Source organism: Triturus cristatus, chromosome 1_1, assembly GCF_964204655.1.
Source record: "Triturus cristatus chromosome 1_1, aTriCri1.1, whole genome shotgun sequence".
NCBI lineage: Eukaryota > Metazoa > Chordata > Amphibia > Caudata > Salamandridae > Triturus > Triturus cristatus.
This window is the reverse complement of record NC_140579.1, coordinates 1,272,884,849-1,272,902,215: the sequence shown is the minus strand read 5'-3', so window position 1 is coordinate 1,272,902,215 and position 17,367 is coordinate 1,272,884,849. Positions and strand designations below refer to the sequence as shown.

General features: G+C 45.1%; 1 protein-coding gene across 2 annotated transcripts in view; it reads right to left on the bottom strand.

Annotated features, from left to right (window-relative positions):
- Window positions 1–17,120, bottom strand: part of LOC146871945 (ATP-dependent RNA helicase DDX42-like) — an 865,800-nt gene extending 848,680 nt beyond the window's left edge. The window contains exon 1 of one of the 2 annotated variants that reach the window (XM_085652377.1): window positions 16,984–17,120. The gene's annotated coding sequence lies outside the window, so the exon portion shown is untranslated. The remainder of the gene's footprint in view (window positions 1–16,983) is intronic. The other variant, XM_085652387.1, reaches the window with a different exon arrangement.
- Window positions 17,121–17,367: the final 247 nt, after the last annotated feature.

Genomic DNA, 17,367 nt, shown 5'->3' with positions numbered 1-17,367 from the left:
AATGCAAGCCTACTTGGAGGTACGGCTGTCGAGCGCATAGTAGCTATGTAATGGCTACACTACTGCTCCCAAAAGAGCACAGGGATCTGACCAATAAAATCATGCAGCCAAGCTGCCTGAATCTTAGCAAAACACAACTGTGTAAAGCCAACATTGAAAACTCTGCAACGCCTCCCTGTGGTGACAAGAATCACATTCAAGTCCACGGTACCTTACGTTGGGTACACGGGACAAAGGGCGCAGCCTGTATGTACCAGGTCGGCCAGGACCATCAATTCCGAAACTAATCTTCAAGAACAATACTTTAAAGGACAAAATAAGGAAATGTGCGCATTCGGGGCCTCAAAGTTCAATTCGGTTTAGAAACAGCTGTATTGTAGTTTGACGAGCTGGACTGTCGTTTATTTATTGCGTTACATATGGTGTGAACAGGAGGGGGAGGGCTAATCCGCTTCTGTGCCTTTCTGGGGTGTGAACCACAGCATCCTTAAAAGTGAGGCTCCGGTACAGCGTTATTTTCACGCTGCGCTTGTGGCGAGAGAGGAGAAACAGTAGCCGGACCACCAGAAATGGCTGATCAAGGGCCACTTGTCAAATGTAACCAACAGACTGGCTGCGCCGCGGCGCGACTCTAGGCTCTTAAAAAGCCCTAGAGGCCGAGCCGCTGGAAAGACTGCTGCAATCGAAATTACAAAGCCATGGGGCAACGAAAACAAATTATTTTGATGATGCGCTTAAAGTGAATCACGGGTCAGTCTGTGGCATCGTCTTTCACATTTTACCTCAGAAAAGGGAGCACTCACTTTTTTTTTGAAAGATCACTGTACACCGGGCAGGACCTTTGTGAGCGACAGGAGAGAGGGGATACTGTTCAAGCTTTTGAGGGATTGGCTTTGCGTTGAAGCGCAGAAGAGCCCTTTAATGTACGCTTCCCAAGCTATCTCCAAGTCGAATCGTTTGTTGAAACGATGCACTCAGTAGAAAACAAGCCCACGTGAACACAGTACTTTTAATAACCTTCATTCTGCACCCCCCAAATAGGTTTTAAAACCACAGTATATCGACTTGGAGTCCAAGTCGCTCCAATAAATAAGTAACCACCCCGCAAAACAAAATATTTTTTTTATCACCGCAAGGTCAAGACCAGAAACTTTATGCAACATATTCGGGAGACTGTGAAACAGCCTGCCCCTTGAAATGACTGCTACTGAAAAGAAGTACTCAGTCTGAATACGTATTTAAGACTCTCCTACGCTGGTCTGACCCCCAGTCCTTTCATGATGTTGCAAAGAGCGTCACTTTGATTGCCCACACGGAAAGCGACAGTTGCCTCTTTCAGCGTGAGCACCAGGTTGTACTCTGTGAGCAGTGCTTTAACATGGGGGGTCCATTGGAGCAGAAACCCACTTTTACACTTTTAAATGAAACGCTGCTGGTGATGCAGCAGAAGGTGGACTGAACAGCAAACAAACAGCCATGTGTTAGTGGAAAAGGCAGTCAAATCGAAGGGTCTCGAATACAAGCAAGACTGCTCCTGGCTGGAAACATCTATAACGCCTATGGTCTTGAGAAGCAGCCTCTAGGTGTTAACATTCGCACTTGAGCAGCATTTTCTATATTAAGGATCAGCACACGAACAAACTGCGAGAGGGCGTGTTAAAGGGAAGCGTGTGCTCTGATTCTCAACGACCTCATTGGACGCCAACGAACCTATTACAATATCTATAAACGAGACCACCGGTGGGCGTCAGGGCGCTACAAAAATCAGATCAAGCACGCGGGGGAGTAACAGATACTGAAGGGCAAACACAATACAAGCTATGTTAACGCAGGGTTTTAAAAGCGATCCTTCAAATCCAGAGTTGTCAAATTACGGACCATAGACCTTTCATTCGATGGGTTATCACTACACTGGGGGGTGGGGGGGCGGCTGCTGTAGGCCATTCTTTTTAGGCACAATTTAAAGTACCCATCTTCCAAAATTAGAGCGGTCTGAGAAGTGCCTAAACCCGTTCAACAGCTGTCCAAAGTCCCACTCAAAAGTAAGCCTGGCTAAAACTGTAAAAGTACTTCCGCTATTTAATTAGAATTTCGTAACCTTAACAAGGTGGGAGAAAAATATTTTCTAATAGTACACTTAAGAAAATACGTGACACTGCCTGGTGCTCGCTGGCTTCTGGCACAAACAACATCCTCCTCCCAGCCCCCATCGTTCTCCCCCAGCCTGGGGCTCCACCTCCACGGAATTCTTTTGTGGGGGGGGAGAGACTAGGAATTAGGAATGCTCAGCTTGTTGTGTTTGAAGGTCCTGGGCGGGGCGGGGGGGGGGGGGGGGGATGGACTGGAAGCAATCTGAATAGATAGCATGGGGTGGGTGTTAAATCAACCTGGTGGTCGGTTCTGTAAGGACGGAGAGCCCTGGTGGCAAAAGAAAAGCCAGTTCAAGCACGTGATGTGTGGGCTAATACAAGCGGTAATGTTTAGGATTATAAATCGTCTACATGGGAGCCAACGTAGCCCCTCCCCCCATCCACTTTCAGTCTGGTATAAGTGTTCTGCGTATAAACCCTACAACCTCCGAGGAAGCACGGTAGTGGACTGCTACCGCAGGCTACTCGATTCAAACCAATGAGAGCTAGACGATAAAGATCCATTTCCAGGACTATACCCAATACATGAAAAACAGCCATATATGCAGAGGATCACACAGCAAGACATCATTGGTAGCTAGGATCCCTTTCAGGAGGCCCATTTCTGAGGTTGCGAACCAGCGTGGGTTCCTCCGCTGCCACGCCCAGTACAACGTGTTTCACCGCAGGCCATGGTGCAGATTCTGGGGCTTCCGCTCGAGTTTGTGGCGTGTCACCTCTGCAAAGGGCTACTACACACGAGCAGTGTGGTGCTTAGATGACCAGGGATGAAACTGAGCATAAAGGACTAGGTGCCGAAGCAGGTTAATGCATGTAGGAGACGACGGATTCCCCGGGGCGACGCACCCACATGGAGGGATAGACCACAATATTTGATGTAGGGTTGGGTTCCGGCAGGATCGGCTCGCTTCCTTGGAGAGAAATCTCTCCCAACAGAGCTGCGGGACAGGAGCTTTGCGAGGTACAGACGAGGGGATGGGGTGGACGCGGTCAGCTCTTTTCTGGGGTGGAATCGCATCACGTGGCCAGCTGTGCGACCCTCTGAAGTCTCCCTTCTCCCCCAATCACGCATACACAACAGGAGCTGTGCTAGGCACGGATCTAATTGGCTTTAAGGGTTAAATCTTACAACATGGGGTAGAGACTAGTCACCTCTATGGAGAGGACTTACATAAGGCAAGACACTGCGCTTCACAGTAGCAATTGAAAGATGGAAATAGTCTTCATTTTTAAAAACCCACTGTAACGCAAAGGGGTGGAAATATCTTGAGAAGCGAAAACAGTTAATTAAAGTTGTAACAAACAGTCCCAAAACACCTGCGACCGCGGTAAAAAAAAAAAAAAAAAAAAAAAAAAACAACTGAAGACGGAACGAAACAGTAGGGGAAAAAAACGAAGTAAGCGCCGACGCACGGTAAGATTTTTTGGGGTGGAGAAGGAACAAGTAGGGCGTGGACTTCGTGCACTTATTAAGTTAGAACCGAAGGTGAGAACCGGGGACAGAGGTCGAGGCTACATCTTTAAATGCCTGGAATGCTAAAAACACTTGCACTTCGTCATCCGAAGGCATGGGTCTGCTAAGGAGATCACCAGATTTAAAGCTACACACGCAATTTTTGGATACAAGCCATTTCAAAACAAGAGCGGTGCCTTCTTTAAAATCCACAAACTGGGTAATAGCAAGGGCACTCAAACTCTTGGGGAAGTATAGTACAGCAGGGGAGAAAAGGGGTTTAAAAAGGCGCTTAATTATATCCATTAGTTGGGTCTAAATCCTCGAACCCAACATGGTTCAGCGTTCTAATACAACAGCTACACCCCACTAAAATAAATAAGAAATACATGGAAAACAATAAAATGTATTAAACTGATTAAGTCCTTGGGGTGGATGTTAAAACAATTACAAGAACATCTGCTTACAATACATGGGTACAACTGCTCTAAGCTAACAAATTAATGAACATGTTGCGAAGTTATAACAAGACAAGCCCGGCGGAGCGTGGCGCGCGCGCTAGGCGGGGGAGCGCATTCCAGGCGGGGGAGCGGACCCTTTGAAGTGCGATGCTAAACGGATTGCATGGCGGCACGATGCGCGTGCTCGCCATGCAATCCGCTTTACGGAGCACTTTTGGGAGCCCCTTACAATAGTCTCGCTTTGCGATCGCTTACGCGATAGCAAGGCGAGACCTAAAAAGTGCCCATGTGTGATACCTTTCGTCAGTCCTGACATGTTAGTCAACATACCTTTGCGTGTTGTGGCCTGCAGTTTCGCTTTCAACATGGCACGGTGTCAATATTACGACGCGCTTACCGAGACCGCTGAAGAGCCAGAGCAAAGAAAAGCAAAATAAAGTCTCCCAAAAACAAGTGCCTAGTGTCACGCCGCCAGTGAAGCCTCCAGTCTACGCGTGCACATGTTCTGTACGTCCATGTTGTAAGAAAGTGGCTCTGTATATACTGTTCCCAAATAGGTACAGGGTGTACAGAGTCCACAGTCCCCAGAGGTTTGGCAGAGGCTTAAGTTAGATATAACCTTACTCTCTAAAGTGGTAGCTTGGTCGAGCAGTAAGGCAGTATCAGAGGACAGTGTAAAGCATTTGTCGTACACACTCAGCCAGCAAATGGTCTCACACACTTAATAACTGAACTCTAGGCCAATGGTATATATATATAAAAAAATAAAAAATAAAAAGATATGCTTGTTTTATTTTAGAACCAACAATAGGTATTAAAATATACTTTCTCAGAGTGAGATGCTTTATATAAATACTTTCAATAGGCAATAGACTTTTGAATGCAATAGATACAGTTGTTGTAATAGGCAACACAATTATACATTGAGCTTGTGAGAAGTTGGCCTGATGTATGATGTCACTAGTTATAGTGTACACCTTATATCAGTCCAAATACCCTTATGGTGATTGGTTGTAAAGTCAACCTTATAGACCAGCTATCCTAGTGGTAGCATGGACGAGAGCAGTCTTAGGCTAAACTCTGAATGGCATGTGAAGCCAGCTGTGATACCATATATAATCCCTTGAATACCAAATGAAAGGACACCACAACAGATATATATATAAAATAAAGTGTATTTATTCGAAGCAAACCCTCAGCACTCTTTATGAGATTAGAGGTAAGTACAACACAGTCTTATTTATGCATACATTAAGTCACACAGGTAAGTAATACAGTTAGGCCCTAGGGGCCACGCAAACCATATACTAAGTAAGTGGTATAAGAACCACTGTCACGGAAATAGGATAGGCCTAGGCAATCGCTGGGGCTACACTACACTAGCGTTAGTTAGGAAGTGGGAGGCCCACGGGATTCGTGTGCAGAGTGGAAACACTCACGCGTAATGCGTAAAAGTCAATAGCAATAGTACAGTTTAGAAAACGGTAGATTTAGGACACTTCCGGAGTAGCTAGGAAGTTGAGACTTGAAAACTAGACACTAGGATAGTCACTATCCTGATGAGCACCGGAGTACCCAAGTTACCTAGCCCACAGGCTGCGGGTGCATAGGGGTGAAGATGCGTCGTTTTCGTCGTTGACTCCTATGGATGCCTGAAGAAAGATGCTGACAGGCAGTCAGTGAAGAGTGTCCGGTGGATCCCAAGGCTGGGATCAAGAAGAGAAGAAACCTGCAAGCAGAAGGGACAGAGTCAAGGTCACTAGCCAGTGACCACGTGGAACCAGGAAGGAACCAGGCGATGTCGTGAAGATTGCAGGTGAAGGTGAAGCTTGTCGCTGCAGCCAGGAGGACCAGGAAGCGTCGAGGACGACCAGGACCAGGAGGCGAGCTGTCCCACGAAGGCTCTTGCTGTCGGCGGCGTCGAAGTTGGACTAGGACTCACCAAGCCTTGGCAAGCTTCTGGTGCAGACCAGGAAGGTCTGGGGTGCTTCTTCTTTGCAGAGAAGCGGGAGCCAGTCTGGAGGAGCCAAACCAGCGCAGAAGATTTCAGGGTGCGTCGTCATAGAGGCCACTAGCCAGCGGGCAAGCAACCGGACAGACGCGGCAAGCAGGAAAATGCTGAAGGGCCCCACGCAGGACTCGTGGAGTGTGGGGGGCTGATCTTCGGTGCAGATGGTGCTTGGGGTTGGGGCTTCTCAATCCCCGGTGCACAACTTCGAGGGTACCTCAGAAGCTGCGCTGTAAGTTACTAGCCACTTTTTCCAGGTAGCCGGTCCCACGTCGCTCGTCGCCTCCACGGATCTCAGCTCTGCTGCAGATGTGGATGAGGGTCGGAGAAGTCTGGAAGTCAAGGCTCTGGTCGGGCTCTGCAGTCGGTTCCTCGTAGAACGGTCGCAAAGCAAAGGGTAGTCTCTTGATGGTGCCTGTTTGCACAGGGTAGCCACTCCTTGGCTACAAGGGAGATTCTTCAGTCTTCTTCTTTCGTCGAATGTCGAAGGTCCAGAGTTTCTGTTCAGTTTTGCAGGTTCAGGATAATCTAAAGTCTTGAGGCCCAACTCCCACTCTTATACTAATCTGGGGGGCTGGGATACCTGCTAGGTCACGCCTTATGAGTGGGACCTGGGAGGGGGTGGTTACACCCACTTCCCTTTGTCCAGTTTCGCGCCAGAGCTGGGGCTGGAGTGCCCCAGCGCCGGTTTGAACTGGACTATGCAAGGAACACCTTGTGTGCCCCAGGCATGTCTCATTCCTTTCAGCCCACCCTGCCCCAATACACTAAAGGCTGTCTGGGGAGGTGCTAGCACCTCCCCAAGCAGGAAACCTATTGTCCAGGCCTCCCTGGCTGGGATCACTCCCAGCTGCAGGAGGTCAGACTTGTGTCGTGGCAGCAGCAGCAACCATTTTGTGATGCTGAGGCTTTGGTCAGAGGCTAACAGTTGAAGTATGATTTTAACATGTCTTTCCCTCTAGAAGGGGGGAATAATATTCTCATGTCCAGAAATGGCATGGGGGTATTATTCCACAGTGTTAGACACCTTACACGACATGTTTCGATAAAGCCAAACCATAGTTACCATAACCGTCTAAGATTATAAGGCACTTTAAGAGTATATGGTAGGCTATATCATAGAACAGCTATAAGGACAAGGTTCCGAAAGCTGCAGACAGGCTCAGCTCATGCTAGAGCACCATCTCACATGTTACCAAGCACTCTGCCTCCAGGATTGTCAAGGCCTGCCATAGGAGTGACTGATAGGTACACATGTGTCTATATGTAAGTTAGGTATAGGAATACTACACCTAAGCAAGGGGTGATTACACGACCTTGCCCCAGCTGAGTGATCAGCCAGTTGTGTCAAAATGGAAGGCCAGGCCAGGGGTGGCATAATACATGCTGCAGCCCCTGGTAGGCCTAGGGTACACCTATGCCCTGGGTACCTAGGGTACACTGTACAGGGGCCAATAAGGTGATCCTATCCAAATGGGTTATGCACCTAAAGTACATAGTATTAATTTAGAGAGAGAACAGCAGGGCTGTGGGTCTGATTAGCAGGCCCACAGCCACATCTAAGTCGAAAACCAGTAAAGCAAAAGCAAAAAGTGGGGGTGAACATAGAAAGCAGACCCTACTCTCCTACACAACCTCACTTTCTATAACTACATCACTATCTATTTCTATCTCACTCTCACTACCTCACTATATCACTATATCACAACACACTCTCTCAAAACTTCACTACATCACTCTCTCACTACCTCGCAAATTCACTCTCTCTAACTCACTAATTCACTCTCTCTACCTCAATCTCTCAAATACACTAAGTCACTTACACTCACTCTTTCACTACCTCACTCTATCTCACTACTTCACTACATCACTCTGTTTCTATCCTAATACCTCACAACATCCCTCACTACCTCACTCTCTTTCACTACCTCAATCTTTCTATATCTCACAACATCACTCACTGTTTCTATCTCACTACGTCAGAAAATACCTCACTCACTAACTCACTCTTTCACTACCTCACTCTCTCTCACTACCTCACTCTCTATTTCAATACCTCACTCTCTATCTCACTACCTCACTCTCTCTGCTAATGCAATAGGTATCACACATGCAAAAAAAAAAACTAATGCCAATAGAATAGACAATGCCATAAATTTAGGGATACAAAAATCATAAAAAAATAATGAGCAATACCAATAGCTCTACCTAGAATGTTGCCGAGACCATTGCATTGTAAATGCTTGTTTTTTTTACTGTTGTACTTTTTTTCATTATTGATGAATGGCTAATGGATGTCTGCACAATGCATGCCATAACAAAGTGCCCGTGAATAGGCCTAGGCGGTAAATTCTGTTCCGATCGCGGAATTTGGCTTATTTCACGTTCCGCCGAGAACGCAGAATTGCCAAAATTTCTGCGCTCCGCGGCTTCATGGAATTTTTTGCTTGTTTGCGCTTTCAAAATGCGTGTTTGCAAGATATTTCCCCCCGAGCACGCAAACAGCGTTCGTGTACAGGAAAAAAAGCATCACGAACTGGCAGTACAAGCAATTCCGCATGTTCGCGGAACTCTGTGTGCTCGCGGAGATTTTTTACCGTTTCGCGGAGATGTGTAGCGCGACTACGCAAATTCCGAACACCCCTACCCGTGAATGTCTTGGTGGAGTGGAGCCAGCTGAAGAGGTGTTTTTTTTTTTTAGGTCAAGCCTGGGCGGCGCATGCGCTGCTCCAAGAGGCATGCAGCATTCAGGTAGGGACCTAAAGCTCAGCACACTCTCCACCCAAATTTTTCCATTGGATTTTGTCATTGTCTACTGTAAACTGTGGCTGTTCATCGGTCAATAGGCTTAGTAGGCCCTCCTTAGTTCCGCCTTGTCTCATTTTGTAACCTCCCATGGCAACACCCAGTTACGTTTGTTGTTACTCGGTAGGCTTTAATTACAGACTCCGAGGAACTAGTTTCTCAAATGGCTTTATCCTGCCTGCAACGCTCCCTCCTAACGATTTTTATAGCATGGGCGAAAACGCATTTGCTATGCAACAGGTCTAATTTGCGAGAGTTCAAGCTATTGGCATTGTAAATAACAATTCCATGTATTTATCTGTTTTAAAAACAACACAGAAATAAAAGGCTTTGTCATTTACAATGCTAATAGCTTAAACTCTCGTAAATGTAGGACCTGTTGCACTGCAAGTTCGCCTTGAAGAAGCAGGGCGTTACAAGCGTTGTCCATGCTTCTGCATAAGACTACTTTTTCTATAACTGGTTGTCTGCATAGGACAGCTTGGTTCTTCCTGCAGGTATGTGTGCTGCCTGTCAGGTGAGATGTGAACTTCCTCCTCCGTTAGTAATACTCAAGACCTGTCTCTTATCTGTGCAGCGTATCTTAGTGACTTGTTGGGGTATGCTGTACAGGTAAAATAAATAGGTCTATTTTTCTTCCTCTTTGAGACTTGGAGTAGTGGTAAAAGTATGGCAACTGATTGTGAGAACAATGGGAGAGGGGTCAGTGAGTATGGGAGCTGGGTCAGTTGTAGGAAAAAAATTAACTAAATATTCTGTAACTAATTTGTTGGCCTTTCACATTCAAGTAATTGCATACAACATGTAATGACAAACCAACTGAAGGTAAACATCTGTGGTGAAACCTTTGCTCGGCTAGGAAAGGATTCATGCAATCACAGAACTGTGTGTGAGTAGCAGGAGAGTCAGTGATTTGAACTACAATGGGGAATAGTGATTTTTATAAAAGGCTATGAGAATCCAGCCTGTCACAGAAAGCACTGCCTGTATGTAGTCATGAGCACTACACTCAGTATAAGATACCTTGCATGTTTAATTTGAGGTGGAGCACCAGCACTCATTTTTGGGACCGGCACTTATTTTTCCTCTTCAGACTGACCCAGAGCAAGCAAGAGAAACACACACCAAGGGGACATAGGAAGAAAAAGAAAGGCAGAAAAAACATGACAATGGGAGTACGCAGGAAGGTAAAGGGGATGCATAGTGTCTGATGGTGGATTAAAGAGGCATGAGGGGAATCGAGACTTTGCAACCTTGGTATTCAGCACCCCGACTTCAATAGCACCAGTTAGTGTACAAAAACTGGGCCCCAGCATTTATTATTTTGCAAATTAGGCACTGGCTGCCACTATTTTTTTTTAAATGTATTGCACACAGTGTAAGACAGGCTGCATGTGGAGAAGATAGGCTGTCACAAAATGTGCAAAAAGATTCAGTATTTAAATTCTTACATTGCATTTAAAATTTAATGTAATCAAAGAGGATGGCGATGGCAGAGAAGTGTGATGAAGGTAGTGTGGCCTGAATTTAATGGTAGGCTGGCACGTGGAGTGCAAGCACCAGCCAAAGAGACTAAACCACCACTAATCTGCATATTCCCCACTCGCAGGCAGTAGCACCCAGTGGCAGAATGTGAGGTGACCGTCTGGAAGAGGAACACTACTGCGGGGAGGACACCACAGAGATATAATTTGGCCTTATATGGGGTGACCGGTGGCAGACCATCGCGGCTGCTTGAAAAGGACAGGGGAGCAAAATCACAGAGGAGTGGGAGGTCTGTCCATGGGAGGGACAAACAAGATGGAACAATATATAAAATGAAAGTCATCGCATAAGAAGCAAGCAAATGAGATGACAATAAAGCCTACTAATGGTAATCAATCAATGTGTAGGCTGCAACTCCACTGTAAGTTCTTGGAAAGCCCACAATATTTTATTACCAAACAGACCGCTTGCGACGCCTGGTATGCGGGACCTAGAAAATGGTTATTTATAATGATAAACAGCATCAGCTGAAATATCCGACAGAGCAATGATGGATAGCATGCACGAGTCACCACGCAGGTGAATATATGCATCAAGGCGCTACGGCCGGCCCAAGAGCTAAAACTTCTTTACAGGCGAGACAAATGTGTTTTTTCTGTGAGAAAATTATATCCAAGGCATCCTTATATTGTCCTAAACACAGTCACTACAAAGCTTTTGTGTGATTCTTTTTGATTTTTACCACATGCGTGTTTTACTTTCAGTTAGTCCAATATGAGACACCACAAACTTCAACGACAGTGACCATTTTGGGAATCTGTAGAGGAATAAGGGGCAGGAAGACGGTACTGCTAAACGTAGGTAAGCAGTTTCTGACAAGGACAATAGGAGCACTGCAAATGAGATGGAGAAAACAAACTAAGTGTATATGGAACTAGGACTTAAAAAGTACATTTTAAAGTGACTAGCCTTCGAGAAGTGTTCCTCGGAATGCAAGCAAAGTGAAAACCCCTGATAGAAATAGGTAAAGAGTTTGATTTATAATATACTAGCAGTACTGCACACTACAAGGATGTAGTCCCTCCTGCGGGGACATAATGTGTGTTGTCACAGTACAGAGTAAACATTCATGAAGAACGATAAATGTAAAGGATTACAAGAGAAATGAGGGAACACCAAGTTCCTATTACTGTAATTTTCATTTTTTTACTTTAATAGCGCTGAAAGGGGAAGCAATACAGCTGGCTTTGAAGAGGAAGGATTTTTAATTTTCTTCTGAGCTATGCGAGAAGCAATTTGATATGAAAGAGAAGTTCCTTTTAGCAGGTTGGCATGGAAATGAACAACCTCCACAAACTAGCAGACTAACTGGTGGAGGAAATCCTCCTTCTCGACCAGTTATCACCATTTGACTACACTGATAACCAAATTGTACCCAAAATGCACAGTCTAAACTGTAAACAAGAAATTTTTCTTATCTGGATGACGACCAACGTGAATGAAGAGCCCAAATTATGTTTATTCCTTTCTGTACACCACCTATCACCAACCCAATAATTATTCCTCAACTCACTCCAACCAAAAGGATAACCAAGTGACTAAAAATGCACTGTGCACCATGCAAATCCTCAGCACCCCAGCTAGAAATATCCCACATTGTTCCAGCCTTTAAAGCTCTAGCCTTGCCAAGCCACAACCGTATCAGCATGCTCTACATTAGACTATCAAAACACCCAAATGCCAACTGCAACAGGTCCAGAATGCTGCTGCAAGACAAGTGCTAAACCTGAGCAGGTGAGACCACATCATCTCTGCCTTTGAGGATCCCGATGGCCAGATAACATACTTTTAAAGCTCATTTTATACTCAACTATCCACTAGGAAGGAATCACAATTTACAATCAAATTTGGGGCTCTACATCTAAATCAGAAAAAAAATGGATTCCATCTATGACCATCCTACCTATAAGAAATCAGATTGCTTGCCCAATCTTCCTCTGTACAGACATGCAAACTCAGGAACATGTCTCAAGAAAATAGGATCAAGCAGCAATTCCTGACATTTAAAAGGCCTATAAAGATCTCTCCATTTCCTAAAACAAAGCACCAACTGGGACAAATCCACAATAAGTACAGGTTTGTACATACAGGTTTCGATCTCATCTCTCATTTCCTTTGTTACATTTGTCACATAACAACATGCTGCAACGGTGCCTGTTATAACATAATTGGAGCACGTTTACGTCTCCAGTAGTATTCGATGCAAATCTCTTGCACCAAAGCACAGAGTTCTTACTTGTCCGTCAGAAAAGCACAATTCACCAAATAAGTAATAAAGAGGAGCAAGGGCAGTAAAATCAAATACAGCAAAATCAATCACAATTTTAGTATCTGAGCTAGAGAACATTTGAAAAGGAATAGGCAAAGTGAGCACCATTGAGCCTGGAATTTTTTAAGGTAGCGGAAAAGAAGAGTCTCTACTGACAGCTGATGTTCCCCAATGTAATTCAGGAGTGGAGATAAGTGTCTCATATTTGGCACACTGGTGTGTGTATTGAGTGAAAGGTGTCTCACTTAATTAAATGGCTAAGGCATATGACAAACTCCATAGATGTTCACACGACTAGTCAAAGAACAGCATCAAAAGACAATTACCACACCCCTGAAAACTATACTAAATACAGGAATCTTAACTACATTTGCACCCCTACACCTGCCGGTCAAAGTCTAATGTGACCTATCCACCTACCATAGCCCACAATCATTTACTATTGAGAAACTAATGTATTTTTTTAGAAATTGAAAAATCCCAAGGCTCTTTCCCCATTCCTCCCTCTTTTTAAGTCGAGCCTAGAGTCAGCACGCATGTGCTGCTCTGCGAGACTTGTTGTGGTAGAGTAGCGAATAGAAGCCCCACCCACATTTGCCATTTTATGTCCTAAATGCTGGCTTTTGATTCGTAAATAGGCTTGTTAGTCCCTCCTTAGTACCTCCGCCTCTTCATTTGTCACCTTCCATGGCGACTGGCCCCTTTACTTCGGTTGTTAAAGGATACGTGTTATTTAGACTTTAAGCACTATTTTCTTTAATGAGGTTTTCCTACTGCAGGCACGACATGCTTTGGTGCCTTCTTTACCCCCTCCCTCCCGTTGTCGGTGCCTCCTCCCCACCTGCCCTCCCTCCCTCCTGTTGTCTGTGCCTTCTCCCCCCCCCACTGTCCGTGACTTCTCCCCCCCCACTGTCCGTGACTTCTCCCCCCAGCCGCCTGCCCTCCCGTTGTCCGTGATGCCAAGCATTCCCAATGCAATAGGTCTCACGTAAATTCGAGACCTATTGCATTGCAAATGCTTGTATGCTGTTCCTTCGTCTTTATCGGCACAACTGTCAAGTTATCGAGGTTCATGTCATGAGCTGCTTCAGTCACGTTTTTTTTCCTCCATCGAATTGTAGTCTCAGTTTTACAATGAATCAAGACTATCAATAACAGAATTCAAATAAAAAGAAGTTTGTCCGGGCCGGAGGACCTAGTCACGAAGGGATCTGAGAAAGTTGTCAGGGCTTCGCTGTAGGTGACCAGATTTTTCAGGAACAAAAAAAACAGATTGGACGGAGATGCAGAAGTTCAACTAAATGGCACCGGCAATAGACGATGAAGGACAACAATACAGCATCCATCACCATAAGATGCTACACTGCTACATACCACAAACCTATACAAAGGTCTACAGAAAAGAAAAGTATGAGCACCTTTCTGAATTCAAAATGCTTTAACTTGCCAAGAACAGTGTGCTCAAGTTACTTTATATCGTATACGAGTAGTGCCATCTGTACAGTTTTCTTTGCATTCATGAACTTTTGGTGCAAAATTTATAATGACAAAGCAAGACTACATGTACGAGAAAGCAAATAAAGTAAAAGGATTGTATACGCTTCAATTTGTGTTTCTGGGAGGGAGTGCAAGGCGGTAGAGAGGTGCCCACAGATCCATGTGCTTTCCTTCCTAGCAAATCAACCATCACCGCTTTTCTGACATGATATAAATGTGATATGACTTGACATATCTAGGGAAGAGGATGTGGCGTAAAGGCCAGAACTACTGACTTTGGTGTTGGAACCAGGTTCAAATATCGGCATCTGCTCAACATACTGTGATTCTGGACTAATCATTCAATCTCCTCATGCCTACAAAACAGGCATTTGCAATGTCTTGCATTATTAATTGCAACTCTAATAGCGCAAACTTTTACTTTTGAGAGACCTAGTGCATTGCAAATGCTTGTTTTCTTTGAGTGCCGCTCCCCTTCAGACTCAATCTACCACTTGGCCGCGCTTTGAGAACTTGTGGGTGGTTTATAGAGCAATGCCGATCACACAATATTCTCCGGAGTGACAATCATCTACCATGCCATAAGCAGAAATAAGTCTGAAAGCACTGTCGCGAGAATGCAAAAACCGTGCCTCATTTAGAAGCTTTGAACCAGCGATGAACAGATTTCCATTTTTAGGTCTCGCCTGAGACAGCGCTTTAGCGCTGTTCTGGCGAGAGTTTTAGTAAGCGGGTTTTGGAAGTGCAAACTAGTGGCGTTTCAGGCCTCCAGCTACAGTGCATGTACGCCGGGCGCGCGCACACCATTTGTCAGCCTGCGTGATCACTTTCGCAGCCGCTTTGATGTTCTCAGTGAGACGCGCGGCCACTGAGAACATCAAAGCGGCCGCGAAAGTGCACATCATTTGCTTAGGGTAGGAAGACAGACCTGATGGCATGCTAGATCTAAGAACTTCCCATTAGGATTAGGTGAAACACTGCCTGCCAGAACAAAACTTTCTGTAAGGAAACCTCACGACCTCCGTCCGTGTGGTTCACTTTTCCTCTACCTTAAATTAAAATTTAATGCACCTTCTATCGAAACATAAATTACACTTCAATATGTGACATCATTTTCTGCCGACTACCATGCACTCTTGCAGACTCTAATTTGTGAATCCTACACACTACTGGGGCTCCTTTATAGTTCTCTCAGATCTCAAGTCAAAAACACTTCCTTTCTTTTGTCAGCCGACCGTCTTCGGTAGAGGCCTGACTAGTCCTACATGGTGGTCTGTGTCATGGCGCCCCTAGAAGCGTTATTGATGCATTGTCCAGCTATATGCCTGCTACTTAATAAAGACATGTCCAAAAATACCTACTGGTTGACACACTGGATGGTGCAGCAAGGTCAGGAACCAGCACGAGGAGACAGAAAACAGCAAGAGTTAGAAAAAAATGCATGTGCAGAGGGAACTACTCATTGGTCGAAAATGACACTAAAAAATCCCAGCAGCTGACAACTGACTCCAGGAATTCCAGTCATTTTGTAGACTTGATTTTTTGAAGGACCAACAATTTCGAGCACGTGGCAGAATGTACTACACATGACATGGCGCTTGTTTACAGATGGGCATTCCCAGCAGACTGCGAAAATTGCCGGTGTTGACAATTAGGTGCGAGCACCGGAAACCACTGGCTCAAATTAAGCGCCCTCCCTCTGACCCTCAAATTAACAAGACATGACAAGTTCTTACGAGCAGATCAACTTTTCAATAGAATACCAGCTAGTTTGGAAAAAGTCCCAAATATATAACACTTCATTATTATAGAAATAATGTAAGTAACCGTGTAAAGCAAACATAGAAGCTGAATCCATCTGTATCTGACCCAAAACTGATCTTTATAATTTATCTGATTGGCCAGCTCACTTGCCATTGGACTTGAACTTGAACTGACAAAGAAGCCTGTGCGTTAGTATTACCTTGAACGTCTAAAGAGAAAAGTTTTTAAAGAATTAAACATCTCAACATTATATGGGTTGGGCCGGCTTGGCAGTCGCATCGCGAAAACATCAGACGTTACCTAGCTCGTTTCAGCACCCGATTTTGGGAGGATGATGAGCACTTTTTCAGTTTCGTTTGCTTTTTATAACAAACATTGGCATAGCCAATAGGTCTCGCCTTTGGGACCTTATAAGTGTTTAGCCATTTAACAGTTGCATAACTAAATACTTACAAGGTCCCAAAAGCGAGACCTATTGGCTATGCCAATGCTTGTTAGAGTTTCCATGACGTGAAAACAATTTACAACGTGCTGTAGACGAACTATTTACGAAGTTAAAGTATTAACGAGATGGGCATTCCCATCCCGAAGTTAAAATATTACTGAGATGTAGCATTCTTCATACATATTGACAGCTTAGAGTGCAACAATAGTCGTCTACACTGCAAAGTCGTTTTGCGGATGTAAACACTTCTCAGAAGGCAATCTCTTTGACTACAGCGGACCTCCAATAGTGTGCAAATTGTCATGGCATTCCGTGATTGTGACGATTACGATCACCGTGTCTAAAACTGCGAACCAGAGGTGCAGTGAGGAAGGGGGGTGGCAGACATCGCGCACCTCACGGTAACAGAGTCCAGCGGTAGCTTGTAGAGCCACGTTCTTTCGTCCCGCGGCCTTGTTTATAGTCCATCTTTTCTGTGCAGACCACCCGAAAGCCTCTGCTCAAGGTGTCATCTGCTTCCCGCTCAGGAAACAACATGGCCGTAGGCCATTCATGTAAAGACTGCACCTTTCCCGTCCTAACATACCTGGCACCACGGCTTCCGCCTTCCGATACCACTCAGGACAAATTCATCCACTTCTCTGAAGAGGCGACACCGACAACACTCCACACTGAGATGGCGAACGTACGTGGGGAGGATGACGTAACGCGCATACAGAATGAGTCGATAGCGTGCGACTAGACACCGAAGACAGACAACGAAACGACCTCTAACGCATGTGTATCATACCTCAAAAGACGGCTCAATCGCCATATTGGAACGAAGCTATTTCACTCTAATTTTCGATTTTAATATTGCGCACACATTACCGGAAGGTGGTAGAGCGCTTTTTAAAGGCGTATAAACTTATTTAAACAAAGGTGTTATACTTTATAAAATAGACAAAGAGCATCCAAAGTAAGATATACA